Source organism: Ranitomeya imitator, chromosome 3, assembly GCF_032444005.1.
Source record: "Ranitomeya imitator isolate aRanImi1 chromosome 3, aRanImi1.pri, whole genome shotgun sequence".
In the NCBI taxonomy this organism is placed as follows: domain Eukaryota; kingdom Metazoa; phylum Chordata; class Amphibia; order Anura; family Dendrobatidae; genus Ranitomeya; species Ranitomeya imitator.
This window is the reverse complement of record NC_091284.1, coordinates 449124302-449136999: the sequence shown is the minus strand read 5'-3', so window position 1 is coordinate 449136999 and position 12698 is coordinate 449124302.

Here is a 12698-nt window from a genome sequence, read left to right as displayed (position 1 = left end):
GTTCATCTTTTCCCCTTCTACTATCGAGATGGATCCTGTTAAGGTCCAAGCCATCCATGATTGGACTCAGCCGACATCTCTGAAAAGTCTGCAAAAGTTCCTGGGCTTTGCTAATTTTTATCGTCGCTTCATCTGCAATTTTTCTAGTATTGCCAAACCATTGACCGATTTGACCAAGAAGGGTGCTGATTTGGTCAATTGGTCTTCTGTTGCTGTGGAAGCTTTTCAAGAGTTGAAGCGTCGTTTTTCTTCTGCCCCTGTGTTGTGTCAAACAGATGTTTCTCTTCCGTTCCAGGTCGAGGTTGATGCTTCTGAGATTGGAGCAGGGGCTGTTTTGTCGCAGAGAGGTTCTGATTGCTCAGTGATGAAACCATGCGCTTTTTTTTCCAGGAAGTTTTCGCCTGCTGAGCGAAATTATGATGTGGGCAACCGAGAGTTGCTGGCCATGAAGTGGGCATTCGAGGAGTGGCGTCATTGGCTTGAAGGAGCTAAGCATCGCGTGGTGGTATTGACTGATCATAAGAACTTGACTTATCTCGAGTCTGCTAAGCGTTTGAATCCTAGACAGGCTCGTTGGTCACTGTTTTTCGCCCGTTTTGACTTTGTGATTTCGTACCTTCCGGGCTCTAAAAATGTGAAGGCGGATGCTCTGTCTAGGAGTTTTGTGCCCGACTCTCCGGGTTTATCTGAGCCGGCGGGTATCCTCAAGGAAGGAGTTATTGTGTCTGCCATCTCCCCTGATTTGCGGCGGGTGCTGCAAAAATTTCAGGCTAATAAACCTGATCGTTGTCCAGCGGAGAAACTTTTTGTCCCGGATAGGTGGTCGAATAAAGTTATCTCTGAGGTTCATTGTTCGGTGTTGGCTGGTCATCCTGGAATCTTTGGTACCAGAGAGTTAGTGGCTAGATCCTTTTGGTGGCCATCTCTGTCGCGGGATGTGCGTACTTTTGTGCAGTCCTGTGGGATTTGTGATCGGGCTAAGCCCTGCTGTTCTCGTGCCAGTGGGTTGCTTTTGCCCTTGCCGGTCCCGAAGAGGCCTTGGACACATATCTCTATGGATTTTATTTCAGATTTTCCCGTTTCTCAAAAGATGTCAGTCATTTGGGTGGTCTGTGATCGCTTTTCTAAGATGGTCCATCTGGTACCCTTGTTTAAATTGCCTTCCTCCTCTGATTTGGTGCCATTGTTCTTCCAGCATGTGGTTCGTTTGCATGGCATTCCAGAGAATATCATTTCTGACAGAGGTTCCCAGTTTGTTTCGAGGTTTTGGCGAGCCTTTTGTGGTAGGATGGGCATTGACTTGTCTTTTTCCTCGGCTTTTCATCCTCAGACTAATGGCCAGACCGAACGAACCAATCAGACCTTGGAAACCTATCTGAGATGCTTTGTTTCTGCCGATCAGGATGACTGGGTGTCCTTTTTGCCTTTGGCTGAGTTCGCCCTTAATAATCGGGCCAGCTCGGCTACCTTGGTTTCGCCATTTTTCTGCAATTCTGGGTTCCATCCTCGTTTCTCTTCAGGACAGGTTGAGTCTTCGGATTGTCCTGGTGTGGATACTGTGGTGGACAGGTTGCAGCAGATTTGGACTCATGTAGTGGACAATTTGACCTTGTCCCAGGAGAAGGCTCAACGTTTCGCTAATCGCAGATGCCGTGTGGGTCCCCGACTTCGTGTTGGGGATCTGGTTTGGTTATCTTCTCATCATATTCCTATGAAGGTTTCCTCTCCTAAGTTTAAACCTCGTTTCATTGGTCCATATAGGATTTCTGAGGTTCTTAATCCTGTGTCTTTTCGTCTGACCCTCCCAGATTCTTTTTCCATACATAACGTATTCCATAGGTCATTGTTGCGGAGATACGTGGCACCTATGGTTCCATCTGTTGACCCTCCTGCCCTGGTTTTTGTGGAGGGGGAATTGGAGTATATTGTGGAGAAGATTTTGGATTCTCGTGTTTCAAAACGGAAACTCCAGTATCTGGTTAAATGGAAGGGTTATGCTCAGGAAGATAATTCCTGGATTTTTGCCTCTGATGTCCATGCTCCCGATCTTGTTCGTGCCTTTCATGTGGCTCATCCTGGTCGGCCTGGGGGCTCTGGTGAGGGTTCGGTGACCCCTCCTCAAGGGGGGGGTACTGTTGTGAATTCTGTGGCAGAGCTCCCTCCTGTGGTCACAAGTGGTACTTCGGCTGATTCTCTCTGGGAGCTTCCGTTTGTGGAGGAAAGTGGTACTGAGGCTTCTGAGTTTCCTCCCTCAGGTGATCTGGTGAGGTCGTTAGGTGCTTCTCTACTTAACTCCACCTAATGCTTTGATCCATGCTTCCTGTCAATGTTCCAGTGTTGGACTTGTTTTTCCCTGGATCATTCCCGTGGCCTGCTGCTCTGCATAGCTAAGTTCTTCTTTGCTATTTGTTTGCTATTTTTTCTGTCCAGCTTGTCTAATTGTTTTGCTGGAAGCTCTGGGACGCAAAGGGTGTACCTCCGTGCCGTTAGTTCGGTACGGAGGGTCTTTTTGCCCCCTTTGCGTGGTTTTCTTTAGGGTTTTGTGTAGACCGCAAAGTTATCTTTCCTATCCTCGCTCTGTTAAGAAAGTCGGGCCTCACTTTGCTGAATCTATTTCATCCCTACGTTTGTCTTTTCATCTTAACTCACAGTCATTATATGTGGGGGGCTGCCTTTTCCTTTGGGGTATTTCTCTGAGGCAAGGTAGGCTTATTTTCTATCTTCAGGCTAGTTAGTTTCTCAGGCTGTGCCGAGTTGCATAGGCAGAGTTAGGCGCAATCCACGGCTGCCTCTAGTGTTGTTTGGAGAGGATTAGGGATTGCGGTCTGCAGAGTTCCCACGTCTCAGAGCTCGTTCTATTATTTTGGGTTATTGTCAGATCACTGTATGTGCTCTGACCTCCATGTCCATTGTAATACTGAATTGCCTTTCATAACAGAAGCCTGCAGCACTGTAAGTCCGATCAGTGATCTGACAGAGTGCTGTGCAAACTGTCAGATCACTGATCTGTGATGTCCCCCCCGGGACAAAGTAAAAAAGTCAAAAAAGTTTTTTACAAATGTGTAAAAAAAAAAAAAATTTTTTTTCCTAAATAATGAAAAAAAAAAATATTATTCCCATAAATACATTTCTTCATCTAAATAAAAAAAAAACAATAAAAGTGCACATGTTTAGTATTGCCGCGTCCGTAACGACCCGACCTATAAATCTGGCCCACTAGTTAACCCCTTCAGTAAACACCGTAAGAAAAAAAAAAAAGAGGCAAAAAACAACGCTTTATTATCATACCGCCGAACAAAAAGTGGAATAAGACGCGATCAAAAAGACAAATATAAATAACCATTGTACCGTTGAAAATGTCATCTTGTCCCGCAAAAAACGAACCACCATACAGCATCATCAGCAAAAAAATAAAAAAGTTATAGTTCTGAGAATAAAGCGATGCAAAAATAATTATTTTTTCTGTAAAATAGTTTTTATCGTATAAAAGCGCCAAAACATAAAAAAAAAATATAAATGAGGTGTCGCTGTAATCGTACTGAACCGAAGAATAAAACTGCTTTATCAATTTTACTAAACGCGGAACGGTATAAACGCCTCCCCCAAAAGAAATTCATGAATAGCTGGTTTTTGGTCATTCTTCCTCACAAAAATCGGAATAAAAAGCGATCAAAAAATGTCACATGCCCGAAAATGTTACCAATAAAAATGTCAACTCGTCCCGCAAAAAACAAGACCTCACATGACTCTGTGGACCAAAATATGGAAAAATTATAGCTCTCAAAATGTGGTAACGCAAAAAATATTTTTTGCAATAAAAAGCGTCTTTCAGTGTGTGACGGCTGCCAATCATAAAAACCCGCTAAAAAACTCACTATAAAAGTAAATCAAACCCCCCTTCATCACCCCCTTAGTTAGGGAAAAAAAAATGTATTTATTTCCATTTTCCCATTAGGGCTAGGGTTAGGGCTAGGGTTAGGGTTAGGGCTAGGGTTAGGGCTAGGGTTAGGATTAGGGCTAGGGTTAGGGCTAGGGTTAGGGCTAGGGTTAGGGCTAGGGATAGGATTAGGGCTAGGGTTAGGGTTAGGGCTAGGGTTAGGATTAGGGCTAGGGCTAGGGTTAGGGCTAGGGTTAGGGCTAGGGTTGGGGCTACAGTTAGGGTTGGGGCTAAAGTTAGGATTAGGGTTTAGATTACATTTACAGTTGGGAATAGGGTTGGGATTAGGGTTAGGGGTGTGTCAGGGTTAGAGATGTGGTTAGGGTTACCGTTGGAATTAGGGTTAGGGGTGTGTTTGGATTAGGGTTTCAGTTATAATTGGGGGGTTTCCACTGTTTAGGCACATCAGGGGCTCTCCAAACACGACATGGCGTCCGATCTCAATTCCAGCCAATTCTGCGTTGAAAAAGTAAAACAGTGCTCCTTCCCTTCCGAGCTCTCCCATGCACCCAAACAGGGGTTTACCCCAACATATGGGGCATCAGCGTACTCAGGACAAATAGGACAACAACTTTTGGGGTCCAATTTCTCCTGTTACCCTTGGGAAAATATAAAACTGGGGGCTAAAAAATAATTTTTGTGGGAAAACAAAAATATTTTTTATTTTCACGGCTTTGCGTTATAAACTGTAGTGAAACACTTGGGGGTTCAAAGTTCTCACAACACATCTAGATAAGTTCATTGAGGGGTCTAGTTTCCAATATGGGGTCACTTGTGGGGGGTTTCTATTGTTTAGGTACATTAGGGGCTCTGCAAACGCAATGTGATGCCTGCAGACCAATCCTTCTAAGTCTGCATTCCAAATGATGTTCCTTCCCTTCCGAGCCCTCCCATGCACCCAAACGGTGGTTCCCCCCCCACATATCGGGTATCAGCGTACTCAGGACAAATTGGAAAACAACATTTAGGGTCCAATTTCTCCTGCTACCCTTGGAAAAATACAAAACTGGGGGCTAAAATATAATTTTTGTGGAAAAAAAATATTTTTTATTTGCACGGCTCTGCGTTATAAACTGTAGTGAATTACTTGGGGATTCAAAGCTCTCACAACACATCTAGATGAGTTCCTTATGGGGTTTACTTTCCAAAATGGTGTCACTTGTGGGGGGTTTCTACTGTTTAGGTACATTAGGGGCTCTGCAAACGCATTGTGACACCTGCAGACCATTCCATCTAAGTCTGCATTCCAAATGGCGCTCCTTCCCTTCCGAGCCCTCCCATGCGCCCAAACGGTGGTTCCCCCCCACATATGGGGTATCAGCGTACTCAGGACAAATTGTACAACAACTTTTGAGGTCCAATTTCTTCTCTTACCCTTGGAAAAATAAAAAATTGGGGGCAAAAATATAATTTTTGTGAAAAAATATGATTTTTTATTTTTACGGTTCTGCATTATAAATTTCTGTGAAGCACTTGGTGGGTCAAAGTGCTCACCACACCTCTAGATAAGTTCCTTAGGGGGTCTACTTTCCAAAATGGTGTCACTTGTGGGAGGTTTCAATGTTTAGGCACATCAGTGGCTCTCCAAACGCAACATGGCGTCCCATCTCAATTCCTGTCAATTTTGCATTGAAAAGTCAAACGGCGCTCCTTCCCTTCCGAGCTCTCCCATGCGCCCAAACAGTGGTTTACCGCCACATATGGGGCATCAGCGTACTCAGGACAAATTGGACAACAACATATGGGGTCCCATTTCTTCTCTTACCCTTCGGAAAATAAAAAATTGGGGGCGAAAAGATAATTTTTGTGAAAAAATATGATTTTTTGTTTTTACGGTTCTGCATTATAAACTTCTGTGAAGCACTTGGTGGTCAAAGTGCTCACCACAGCTCTAGATAAGTTCCTTAGGGGGGTCTACTTTCCAAAATGATGTCACTTGTGGGGGGCTTCAATGTTTAGGCACATCAGTGGCTCTCCAAACGCAACATGGCGTCCCATCTCAATTCCTGTCAATTTTACATTGAAAAGTCAAATTGCCCTCCTTCGCTTCCAAGCTCTGTCATGCGCCCAAACAGTGGTTTACCCCCACATATGGGGTATCGGCGTACTCAGGACAAATTGTACAACAACTTTTGGAGTCCATTTTCTCCTGTTACCCTTGGTAAAACAAAACAAATTGGAGCTGAAGTAAATTTTTTGTGAAAAAAAGTTAAATGTTCATTTTTATTTAAACATTCCAAAAATTCCTATGAAACACCTGAAGGGTTATTAAACTTCTTGAATGTGGTTTTGAGCACTTTGAGGGGTGCAGTTTTTAGAATGGTGTCACACTTGGGTATTTTCTATCATATAGACCCCTCAAAATGACTTCAAATGAGATGTGGTCCCTAACAAAAAATGGTGTTGTAAAAATGAGAAATTGCTGGTCAACTTTTAACCTTTATAACTCCCTAACAAAAAAAAATTTTGGTTCCAAAATTATGCTGATGTAAAGTAGACATGTGGGAAATGTTACTTATTAAGTATTTTGTGTGACATATCTCTGTGATTTAATTGCATAAAAATTCAAAGTTTGAAAATTGCGAAATTTTCAAAATTTTCGCCAAATTTCTATTTTTTTCACAAATAAACGCAGGTACTATCAATGAAATTTTACCACTATCATGAAGTACACTATGTCACGAGAAAACAATGTCAGAATCACCAGGATCTGTTGAAGCATTCCAGAGTTATATCCTCATAAATGGACAGTGGTCAGAATTGTAAAAAGTGGCCTGGTCATTGACGTGCAAACCACCCTTGGAGGTAAAGGGGTTAAGAGAGATGGCACACACAGGACTGGCACTCTAGCAGAAATGCCAATCTTAATCTCCCACAACTTATTTTTTTAGGGAGAATTAAAAAAAAAAAAAAAAGGGACTGTCCTACAATTACTATCTCCCTGCAGTAATCTCAGCCAGGTATGGCAGGCAGCAATAAGAAGGAGTGGACTGCTGCACAAATTACATCAAAAGTGTGGACAAACAAAAAAGATAGCTGTGCAGAAAGGAAGGAACAACAGGATTTGTGCTTTGAAAAAAGCAGTTGGTTTGCACAGCGGCGTACACACAGCAATGCAGCTATCAGGGAGCCTTCTAGGGCAGCCCAAAGAGCTACAGCGCTGAGGAAAAAAAAATGTAGCTTCCACTGTCCCTGCAAACAAAAGGTGGTGTTGGACAGTGGAAATCGCTACAGCACAAGCGGTTTGGTGGTTAATGGACCCTGCCTAACGCTATCACTGCTTCTGACGAAGCGGCAGCAAACTCTCCCTATGCTCAGATCAGCAGCAGTAAGATGGCGGTCGGCGGGAACGCCTCTTTATAGCCCCTGTGACGCCGCAGACAGCAAGCCAATCACTGCAATGCCCTTCTCTAAGATGGTGGGGACCAGGACCTATGTCATCACGCTGCCCACACTCTGCGTCCACCTTCATTGGCTGAGAAATGGCGCTTTTAGCGTCATTGAAACACGACTTTGGCACGAAAGTCGCGTACCGCATGGCCGACCCCACACAGGGATCGGGTCGGGTTTCGTGAAACCCGACTGTGCCAAAAGTCGGCGACTTTTGAAAATAAACGATCCGTTTCGCTCAACCCTAGTTGTCTCCACTCAACCTGCAGCCAGGAAAGGCTGTGTGTGACAATGCTGCAAACCTGGGTGCGGCCCTCCGCCGGGGCAATGTCACACACGTGCCTTTATGGCTCACGTTTTGAACCTGGTTGTCCAGCAATTTTTATCCCACTATCCCGGACTAGATGGGCTTCTGCAGAGGGCACGGTCGCTGTGTCGTCACTTCCACCGTTCGCATACCACAGCTCGACGACTTGCATCTCTACAGAAGTCGTTGGGCCTGCCAGTTCACTGGCTGAAATGCGATGTGCCCACACGGTGGAATTCAACGCTGCACATGTTGCAGCAACTGTGGCAGCACCAACGAGCCCTCGTGCAGTACGTTATGACGTGCAGCCTGGGCCAACGAGATCAAGAGGTGGGGCAAATCATGCTGCAGGCGTGGTCTCAGATCAGGGACCTATGCACACTTCTGCACAGTTTTGAAATAGCGAAGAAGATGTTTAGTGCTGACGATGCCATTATCAGCATGACCATTTGGTGATTTACATGCTGGAGCACACCTTACACAGTGTTCGGAGTCAGGTGGTGGAACAAAAGGAGGAGGAGGAGGAACAGGAGCAGTCGTATGTGGAAGGGATCATATCTCCAAGGTCAAGAAGGTTGGCAGCACCAAGGCGGCTGGCATTGGAGGCTGGGGGAGAGGGATTACCAAGGGCGCATGGTAGCAGCCAAACTGTTGAGGACGGTGCAGGAGGTGAGGAAGAAGTGGAGGACGAACTGGCGCTAGGCATTGAAGACTCATCAGATGAGGGAGACCTTGATCAAATTTCTGCTGTGCGAGGTTGGGGGGAGAGGGCAGAAGAATGAAGCATGATTCTCAACTCACCACCACCAAGACAACAAGGATTTGGTCCTCCTGGATGCGCAAGACACATGAGTGCCTTCTTGCTGCATTACCTGCAACATGACCCTCGGATTGTCAGAATCCGAAGTAATCCCGACTACTGGGTTGCCACACTCTTAGATCCCCGGTACAAAAGCAAATATGGCGCAATAATTCCTGCCATAGAAAGGCATTCATGCATGCAGGAATATCGGCAGAGACTGTTACAGAATCTAACATCTGCTTTTCCACAAAACACCAGTGGTGCACGAAGTGAATCTCTGAGTTCTATCTTGCCAACCGTGGGACTATCGAGTCATCACTCAAACCGTAACAGTAACATCGTATCTGGTGGTAACATCACATTTTTCCAATCGTTTCAAGATTTTTTTTAGACCATCCTTTGCAAGGCCACAGGAGACAAGAAGTCTGATGCACAGCCAACGCCTAGAGAGAATGGTACAAGAGTATCTCCAAGTTAACATTGATGCCATGACTGTGTAACAGGACCCTTGCTCATTTTGGGCTTCCAATCTTGAAAAACGGCCTGAGCTTGGCACTCATGCCTTGGAGATCTTGTCGTGCCCCGCAGCCAGCATTGTCGCTGAATGTGTGTTCAGCGCTGCTGGTGGTGTGCTGACAGATAAGAGCACGCGGCTGTCCAGTGACAATGTAGACAGACTATCGTTCATCAAGATGAACAAATCCTTGATCCACAAGGACTTTTCTACCCCTGTGTCATCTTGCGGAGACTAAAAGCTTGATGATTTTTGAAAATCACCTCACCAACCGTTTTAAAAAACTCTGGCAAAATTGATGCCACTTAAGTGGTGTCTGTGGCCGATTTTTTGGAAAAAATTGAGACTCTTTATTTAGTTCCCTTGCTGAGTTTTACATGACGTTGCCATCGTCAATTTCAGTTGGGTGGGGTCGTCTGCAGAGTTGTTTACTCATACTATGGCCTGGGATTCAGAGGTCTGCTCCAAAGCTTCAGTGTCTGCTAGTCAGCAGAGTAGTCCAGCCACCCACCACCTGTTTACCTAAGTACTATTTTTTAACGGCATCTGGCCCAGGAAATCCTTTTGGGCCTAGTAGCAATTTCTGCTACTCAGCAGAGTACCCCACCCATGAAGCAAGCTACAATGCCTTCTTTCTTTCTCAATCTAACCCCTCGGCTCTGTGGTGTCCACTCTCCCTCCAGCTCTCTCCTTCTGACAGGTGGACTACCGCGTGTTTTCACACTGTGGCGAATCTTTTGGGCCCAGGCATAAGAAGTCGTCGAGGTATATGTATGGATAATATGTGCCGCCTTACAAACGTCCATGACGACACATTCTCGGAAGCAACTAAACGCCTTAAATAGTGAGCAGGATATGGAGCACCCCATGGGCAAACAGCGATCTATGTAGTATGCTCCTTCACAGAAGCAGCCCAATGGGAGGACACTATTCGGAGGCACAGGTAGTAACCGGAATGCCCCCTCAATGTCTGTTTTGGCCATTAGGGTGCCCCTTACCAACTTCCTGACCCGCCTGATTGCCTCGTCAAAGGAGGTACTGTACATAGTACTGTACTTGGTTCCACGTCGATGTAGTCGTTTACTGACCTGCCCCTTGGATATGACAAAGGGTGGATTAGTCTGAATGTATTGGGTTCATTTTTTGGCACAACTCCCAATGGGGGTACCACTACGTCTTCTACGGAAAGTGTTCTGAATGGACCCGCTGCCATTCTACCTAAAGGTATTTCTTTTTTTTTTGTCAAGACGTCTGGGTGTTGGTAGAGTGATTTTAGATTTTTACTCCAGCCTTTCTTGATTTTAAAAGGGCATGACATGCCTAGATCTGTGTCTCCTCCTCCTTTTACTCCTCCACCTCTTTTCTTTTCGCATGACTATATGTAGTTGTGACTTTTCCATGTGTTTGTTGAGTCTTTTGAGCAGTCAGCTTTTGGACACCTTTTAAGGTGTTTTCTATGTGTTTTCCATGTGTTTTTATGTGTTTGTGTTTGCCAGCCAGTTTCAATGGGGTTCGACGGTGTTCGTCGAACGTTCGACAAACAGTTCGGCGAACACCTCCCTGTTCGACGAACCGAACCGAACCCGAACACTAGGGAGGTGGCTCAACACTATCCAAAACCTCTTACCTACAATTTGTAATATTGATGTATTGTCAAAGAAAATCAGTTAGTAGGCTTTTGCTATGTAATCTGAGAACATCATGAGGTAGATGCTGATTCACCGATTTTAGTGATGTGTCTATTACTACACTGTGTGCAGAATTTGTTAGGCAAGTTGTAATTTAGAGGATTATTTATCCTATTGATCAACAACTATGTTCTCAATCCACCCAAAAGACTCGTAATCGTAAATAATATCAAAGCTTAATATTTTTGGAAGTTGGAGTGGGTTATTTTTAGATTTGGCTATCTTAGGAGGATATCTGTTTGTACAGGTAACTATTACTATGCAGAATTATTAGGCAACTTAATAAAAACCAAATATATCCCCATCTCACTTGTTTGTTTTCACGAGGTAAACCAACATAACTGCACAAAATTTAGAAATAAACATTTCTAACATGCAAAACAAATCCCAAAAAATTAGTGACCGATATAGCCACCTTTCTTTATGATGACACTCAACAGCCTTCCATCCATAGATTCTGTCAGTTGCTGTGATCTGCGTGCAGCAGCCACCACAGCCTCCCAGACACTGTTCCGAGAGGTGGACTGTTTTCCCTCCCTGTAGATCTCACATTTTATGAGGGACCACAGGTTCTCTCTGGGGTTCAGATCAGATGAACAAGGGGGCCATGTCATTATTTTTTCTTCTTTGAGACCTTTACTGGCCAGCCACGCTGTGGAGTAGTCGGAGGCATGTGATGGAGCATTTGTCCTGCATGAAAATCATGTTTTTCTTGAACGATACCGACTTCTTCCTGTACCACTGCTTGAAGAAGTCTTCCAGAAACTGGCAGGAGGTCTGGGAGTTGAGCTTCACTCCATCCTCAACCCAAAAAGGTCCCACAAGTTCATCTTTGATGATACCAGCCCATACCAGTACCCCACCTCCACCTTGCTGGCGTCTGAGACAGAGTGGAGCTCTCTGCCCTTTACTGACCCAGCCTCTGGCCCATCAAGAGTCACTCTCATTTCATCAGTCCATAAAACCTTTGAAAAGTCAGTCTTAAGATATTTCTTGGCCCAGTCTTGACATTTTATCTTATGTTTCTTGTTCAAAGGTGGTTGTTTTTCAGCCTTCCTTACCTTGGCCATATCCCTGAGTATCGCACACCTTGTGCTTCTTGTTACTCCAGTAACGTTGCAGCTCTGAAATATGGCACAACCGGTGGCAAATGGCATCTTGGCAGCTTCATGCTTGATTTTCCTCAATTCATGGGCAAGTTTTTTGTGCCTTTTTTTTCCCAACACGCTTCTTGCGACCCTGTTGGCTATTTGCCATGAAATGCTTGATTGTTCGGTGATCATCACGCATCAAAAGTTTGGCAATTTCAAGACTGCTGCGTCCCTCTGCAAGACATCTCACAATTTTGGACTTTTCAGAGCCCGTCAAATCTCTCTTCTGACCCATTTTGCCAAAAGGAAAGGAAGTTGCCTAATAATTAAGCACACCTTGTATAGAGTTTTGATGTCATTAGACAACACCCCTCCTCATTACAGAGATGCACATTACCTGATTTACTTAATTTGTAGTTGGCTCTCAAGCCTGAACAGCTTGGAGTAGGACAACATGTATAAAAAGTATCATGTGATCCAAAAAACAGCTTGCCTAATAATTTTGCAGGCAGTGTAGTCTGTGTGCTGTAGTTTCAATACTGTCAGTGTTTTATCAGCAGGAGATTATCACTGCTGGACTAGCTTTCCACGTGCTTACTGGTCCAACCACTCAACCAGCACTGATTAGCAACTTATTGTCAGTATACAATGTACACAGAAAGCTGCTAATCGGTGTGTGGATTGGGTTAGCTTTGTTAGCACTGCTGGACCCAAAGCAGAGAAAACTCTGATTGTGTCACAACTCTGTACCCAGTAAACTCAATGCTACATCGCTGGAATCAGGATCTCTTTCCCTACAATATGCTGTTCTCAGATGAGGAAACAAAAACCTCCTGATAGATCGCTTTTCAGTACCAAAGTCCTTGTCTTTTATTGGTCATTAAGACGTCATCATTTAGATGATTTCACTGTGGAGTATCCAACTTCTCAAAAACGCTAGTGAGCAGGAGAAGATGAGGACAACTAAAG